The sequence below is a fragment of the Tenrec ecaudatus genome, chromosome 6, assembly GCF_050624435.1.
Source record: "Tenrec ecaudatus isolate mTenEca1 chromosome 6, mTenEca1.hap1, whole genome shotgun sequence".
Lineage (NCBI taxonomy): Eukaryota > Metazoa > Chordata > Mammalia > Afrosoricida > Tenrecidae > Tenrec > Tenrec ecaudatus.
The window spans coordinates 15,405,971-15,412,855 of record NC_134535.1 but is presented as its reverse complement, the minus strand read 5'-3'; the positions used below and the strand labels follow the sequence as shown (position 1 = coordinate 15,412,855).

The 6,885-nt window shown below is 44.5% G+C and overlaps 1 non-coding gene across 1 annotated transcript; it reads right to left on the bottom strand.

The window, feature by feature from the left end:
- Positions 1-1,574: 1,574 nt before the first annotated feature.
- On the bottom strand, positions 1,575-1,706 carry LOC142452149 (small nucleolar RNA SNORA36 family). The gene has a single exon (XR_012785189.1). It is a non-coding gene; the product is annotated as a small nucleolar RNA SNORA36 family (small nucleolar RNA).
- Positions 1,707-6,885: the final 5,179 nt, after the last annotated feature.

Below are 6,885 nucleotides of genomic sequence, written 5' to 3'. Positions count from 1 at the left end.
CTTAGAAGAAAGCACTGGTAATTGGCTTCTGCAACATCAGTCCCTTAAAACTGTACAGCAGGACATCGATCACTCCGACCCACTAGGTCTGACTTGACGACTGGTGATAACAATGGTGATACACATCTACCCCTGTGCTCAACGCATCCCAAATCCTGTAAGATCTCCTTCACAGCCTTCTGGGGTAGGCATCACACAGAACTTGGTACATAGACATTCAATAAACAGAATGTTTACATAGGTATCACACAGGACTGAAGTAGGTATCACACAGGACTTGGTACATAAACATCCATTGACGGAATGCACTGATTACTACAATGTTTGCAGCTAACAAAGCTGAAACTTAGATTACAGGTCACTTGACTCAAGTATAGTTGACCCCCAAGTCCATGCCTTCTCGTCTCCACCACCCACCCAGCATTGGGGTGAGAGCGATGTCAGTTGAGGAGACCCTGGCTAATGTACACCACCCTCGAGGCTCTGACCATTGAATTTCCTGCTGCTTTGACCAGAAAATCTAAAAGCAAGGAACCTTTCCATATCCCTTATCAGCACCATAAATCTCAATTCTGAAATGTATTCATATTTGTTCTTCCATTGATGGCATTATTATGAAGGCAGGGTGCTGCCCTGGCTCTGGGTCACTACCGGACATGATTTCCTTTGTTGTGATGTGGCCTCTCCTAACGGAGCGACAGCAAGAGCTGCACAAAGGGCAATCCAGCCACGATGGTCCAACTGACCGGAGGGACCCCCAGTTTATAGTGTCGAAGAGGAGGGCTTGTTCTGAACATCATAGTAACTTCCGGAGGATTTCTGTTATGCCAGTGTTAGGGACCCACCTGCTTTGGTGATAAGAAATCCAGCAAGGACGCCCCCCACCCAGGTAAATAGGAGAGAGGACAGAGAAATGAAATTGGGTAATCCCTTCCCCTCCATCCACTCTTCTCCTGGACTTGTGAATCCCAAACATGTAAATCCTATCCACCCTTCTAAATCCAAGTCAGTTCCTACCCCAATCTGACACACACATCCACCTGTACGTACCCTCGCACACACTCATTCCCAATGCCAGTGAATCTTTTACTCTTTGGAGCCACCCTCAAACTCTGTACCTTTATCAGAGCAGTTGTCCGAATTAACTTGGATAAGAACAGATTCAAACATTCATTCAGGGATTCTGGAATAATTTCCAGAGCAGTGGTTCTCAACCCTCCTAATGCCGCGACCCTTTCATACAGTTCCTCATGGTGTGGTGATCCCCAACCATAAAATTATTTTCGTTGCTACTTCATCACTGTAACTTTGCTACTGTTATGAATTGGGCAATCCCTTTGAAAGGGTCGTTAGACCCCCAAAAGCGTCACGACCCACAGGTTATGAACCGTTGGTCAACATGGATAATCTTTATTCACCCTCTTATCATAGAGGAGTGTGCTTGAGCTCCTCCAGGTCCAAACTCAATGGGTCAAATCAATATCTGAGTTACCCAATTTCTATTCTATCATCTAGGGTATGGATTCTGGATCACCTGAAACTTGATCCCCTGGGGCTCTTTTTTTTTTTTTTTTTAATGTAGGCTGGGAACAAAGTGAATAGAATAATATTTTCTACCCAGTAATTTCCCCAAGCCTGTTTTAATGTCCCAAAGTTTAATTAACAGAGCAGGGAAGCTGCCCTGAACTGAACTCAACACTTTGGAACTCCTGGGGCTCTTATTAAAAATTCATATTCTTGAACTTCCCCACCTACCCTACTGAATGGGCATTAGAGATGGTGTCTACCTGAATTCTGAAAGTTATATATTCCTGGTGAATTTGAGAATCATTGAAACAGAGAATCAAGAGGAAAGAAGATCCAAAATAAATGGGAGTTAAGTGCCTCTGTGAATGGACTGGAAAATGCAGAGAAATGAAGACGTATCCATGCATTTGAATGATGGTGCTGGTGAAGGTTATTGAAAGTACCACAGACTGCCAAAAGTACAAAGAAATCTGCCTGGGAAGGAGTACAGCCAGAATGCTCCTCAGAGGAAAGAGTAGGGGACTACATCCTTCAGACCTGTTGTCAGGAGAGACCATTCCCTGGAGAGAGGAAGACCTTCCACAAGATGGATTGACACAGAGGCTGCAACCATCCACTCAACGCTCAGAACAATTGTGAGGATGGCTCGGGGCCGGGCAGTGTTTTGTTCTGCTGGACAGACGGTCACTATGAGTCAGAAGCAACTCGAAGGCACCTGACAACAACAACCAGATACAGGAGTGGAACACAGGGGCAGAAATGCGAACCAAAGTCAACAACATACGGAATACCCACCACTTCCACTAGTCGCATGGAATGTGACATCTTCTTACCTCCAATAATGCACCACACTAGGCCACGCCACCATGATCTCCTGCCCAGACCACTGCAATGACCGCTGCTAGTCTTCCTGCTTCACTCGCATGACTACAATCTCTTACGCCCCAATTAGCCATGGATTGCTATGCGCTAATCCATGTACATGCTCCATGTGAGCCCAATGACGGGTTCTGGGATTCTCATTCTCCTCAAGGTTATCCATGGATTACTATGATCCACACAGTCAGGTGCCTGGGCATAATCAATAAAACATGAGTAAATGGCTTATGGTACTCTCTGCTTTCAGCGAAGGTCTATCTGACATCAGCAATAACATCCCTCATGCCACATCCTCTTCTGAATCCAGCTTGAATTTCTGGAAGCTCCCTGCTGGTCTATGCAACTACTGTTGAATTATCTTCAGCAAAATGTTACTTGTATGTGATATTAATGATGCTGTTTGATAATTTCCATGTTCTGTTGGTCACTTTTCTTTGGAGTGAGCTAAGGAAAATGCCAGAAATGATATAGTGAAAGAGCGAAATAGAAGATTTCAAAGGGCAATTGGAGAAGACAAAGTAAATTATAACAATGAAATATGCAAAGACTTGGAATTAGAAAGCCAAGAAGGAAGAACACACTCAATATATCTGTAGCTGAAAGAACTGAAGAAACAATTCCAGGCGTGAACTTGTAGCCCTAAAGTACTCTATGGCTAAAATACTGAATGTCGCAAGAAGCACCAAGGAAGATTGGGGGAATACACAGAGTCCCTGCACCAAGAAGGACTGGTCTACATTCAGAAATGTCAAGAGATAGCGCATGACCAAGAAACAATGACTGTGAAGGAAGAAGTTCAAGGTGCACTGAAGATGTTAGTAAGAAACAAGGCTGCAACAATTGACAGAATACCTATTGAAATGTTTCAACAAGCTGATGAAGTCCTGGAAGCACTCACTTGTCTATGCCAGGAAATTTAGAAGACAACTACCTGTCCAGCTGACTGGAAGAGATCCATCTTTGTGCCCATTGTCAGATGGATCTTGACAGAATGCAGAGAATTCCAGAAGGAGGACTACTTGTGCTGTGTTGACCACACAAAGACATTCAGTTGTGTGGGTTACAGCTAAGTATGGATTGTGTTGAGAAAAAAGGGAATTCCCTGTGCTCATGACTTACTTGCACAAGGACCTAGCAAAGCCATTTGAAAAAAAACAAGGAAATACTTCCTTGTTTAAAATCAGGAAAGGTGTGTGTCACAGTTATATCCATTTACTGTATTTATTAAATCTATAGGCAGAGAAAATCATCTGAGAAGCCTGACTACATGAAGACCATGGTATCAGAATTTGAGAAACGCTTATTACCAACCTTCTATATGCAGATGACACCTTCTTCCTTGCTAAACTGAAGAAGATTTGAAGCCCTTGCTGATGAAGATCAAGGACAACCAGCCTTCGGTGTGAACTGATTGTCAATCACTGTCAAGAAAACCAGAATCCTCACAACGAGGTCAATAGACAGCATCATGGTACATGCAGAGAAGATTGAAACTATTGCTTGAATCTACAGTCAATACTCATCAAAGCAGCTGTCAATAGATCAAATGACCTCACAACCCTAATTTATATTCTCTTATATTATTATTAAACATTTACACATTATTAAGTATTGTGAATCTCTAGCAGAATAAAATCTTCATGAGAACAGCTCATCAGTTAGAATAGGGTCGATGAGGCTGTAGGAACAAATGGTTCCAAAATATCAGTGATTTAGAAGCAAGGAGTTTGTTTCATCATGTCCAATGTGGGTCAGCTGAGGATTCTGCGACCATGTCAAATCATCATCACTCTGCTCACCAGGATGATGGGACACTGCTTTGTCAGATGGACAAGACAACATGATAGCATGGGAACTAGCTGGTGCATATGTTGCGGTGATGCGTTGCTATCCAGTTGGCGCCGACTCATAGCGACCCCACGTACAACAGAATGAAGCACTGCCCAGCCCTGCACCATCCTCATGGCCATTGCCTTGTTTGAGCCCGTTGTTGCAGCCCTACTGCCAACTGGTCTCATTGAGAATCTTCCTCTTTTTTGTTGAAACTACCAAACATGATGTCCTTCTCCAGGGACTGGTCTCTTCTGAGAAATGTCCAAAGTATGTCAGACACTGTCTCATCATCCTTACCTTCAAAGAACATTCTGCCCGTACTTCTGACAGATTTGTTGTCTTCTGGCAGTCCGTGCTACTTTCAATATTCAAAGACACCCATTCTTCTCCAGACTTCCTTTTTTATTGTCCAACTTTGAAAGCATATGAAGCATATACACAAAAGTAGCACAAGTTGGGTCAGGTACACTATAGTCCCCACAGTGTCATCTTTGTTTTTGAACTCTTTAAAGAGGTCTTTGCGGCAGATCCATGGTCATCGATCGGGATCCTAGAGAAATGAAACCCTTGGCAACTTCAATATGCCCCCCCGTTGATCATAATGTTGCTTATTGATTGTGGTAGTTACATAATCTGGTGTCAATTTGAGGATTAAGAGTGAAGGGGTGGAGTCTAGTCTGTCAATCAGATCATAGCCAATGAGGCTTCTGTATGAGCATGGCCTTCTCCTGAGAATTCTGGGAATTCCTGGATGTCCTCCTTAGAGGTGGAGACTTCTTTCTCTACTCACTCCCTTGGAGACTCTCTACTGACAAGGTAGACTCCCTGCAAGACACCCCTGAGAAGAAGCCACATGGACCTACCCTGATGCTGGCCTAGGTGCTGGAGGAGCCACGTGGAGAACCCTGCCAGTGCTGAGATGCTTAGAATGCCACTGGATCCAAAGACTTTCCTACACACTGGCCTGGGATCATCCTGCATTCAGAGTCATTGCATGTGTTCATGAGTCTGGAGAGGACTTTATATATTGATATCGGACATATGGGCTAATATTGGACTTATGGGCTCAGACTGGACTGGGTTGGGATGCTTTCTTAATGTACAATTACCCTTTATATAAAACTCTCTCTTACACACATGAGTTTCTGTGGATTTGTTTCCCTAGTCTACCTGGACTAACACACTGATCCAGACGTAAGGAATTTTGCTTTCTTTTATTGAGGTGCAATCCATTCTGAAGGCTGTAATCTTTGATCTTCATCAGTAAGTGGTTCAAAACACCTTTGCTTCTAGCAAGCAAGGTTCTATCATCTGCGTATCACGGATTGTTCATACGTCTTCCTCCAACCCTGATGTCGCATTCTTCTTCATGGAGTTCAGGTCTTCAGATTACTGGTTGAACTTACTAATTCAATGAGTAGAGTGAAAAGATACAATCCTGATTAATATCTTTCCTAATTTTCAACCATGCGGGATCCCCTACCTACTCTAATTCTTCTCGGTCTATGCACAGGTTCTGCGTGACCACCTCTTAGTGTCTGGGATCATCCTTTTTTGCAATATTGCCTTAATTTGTTATGATCCACACAGTCAAATGCCTTTCCATAGTCAATAAAACACAGGTAAACACTGGTGTCTCTGCTTTCAGCCATATGGTGAACATATTTCCATTTTAATGTATTGGCCAAGGTAAATCACAGACCCCAGACTAATTTCCATAACAAAATGGCCCAACCCTCTCAGCAGCTCTCTGGTACTTGGAAAGTTTGGGTTTACTTAGAGTTTAAGACTGCCTGTCCTAGAAGTTTTTCTCATTTGTCCTAGCGTGGGCCTCTATAACCATAGCCCTGGGCAACTCTTTCAGTGATAAAGTAAAATAGTGATTATGCTTGCTTCTACTCCCAGAATTCCCTTCTTGTCCTTGAAGTGGACACCACACCCTCCAAACTCATCCCTGCCTCCCTCTGGATGAAGGCTGGGGAGACAGCATCCTCTCAAACACACCTGTCCTGGTTCCCCAACTCCTGCTTCCCCACACACAGGGCTCCATAGTCCACAGGCTAGCTGTCTGTGCCTTCGCAACTCATGCCCTGGTTTTGTTTTATTGGTTGGGGTGGGGGTGTTGTTTGTTTTTACCAACTTTCTGTGAGATGCAGGCAAATTATGCCAGGGCTTACCTTCCCAGCTGCTCCAAAGAAAGCCCGTGGGCCCGCGCTGTCTGCTCTTTCCAGGCCTCGTAAAAGGCAATGTTTACACAGGTGCAAGGGAGGGCACTGCCCAGCTGAGCCTCCTGCCCGCTGGCAGACATCCAGGGCTCTAGGCTGATGCCTGTCCATCTGGGCCGGGCCCCAGAACAACTCTCTCCATGGGCCTGCCCTACTGACAGTTGTGCCCTATAACTTTGCCCTGATGCTCTCTGACTCTGCCTTTGGAATCTTTGCTCAGATAAGTCTCCAGGTACCTGTGGGATGTCCTTGAGCAGAACAGCATTTGCCAGAGTAGGTTCTACAGAATGGGAATAGATGATGGAGGATGGAGCGGGGGGGGGGGGGGGGGGGGCGTTTCCACACCAAGTAAGATTGAGAAAGTTTAGGTGAAACAAAGCTACACTGATGTCTTTGCTGATAACTTTCCTTTGCTGAGGCA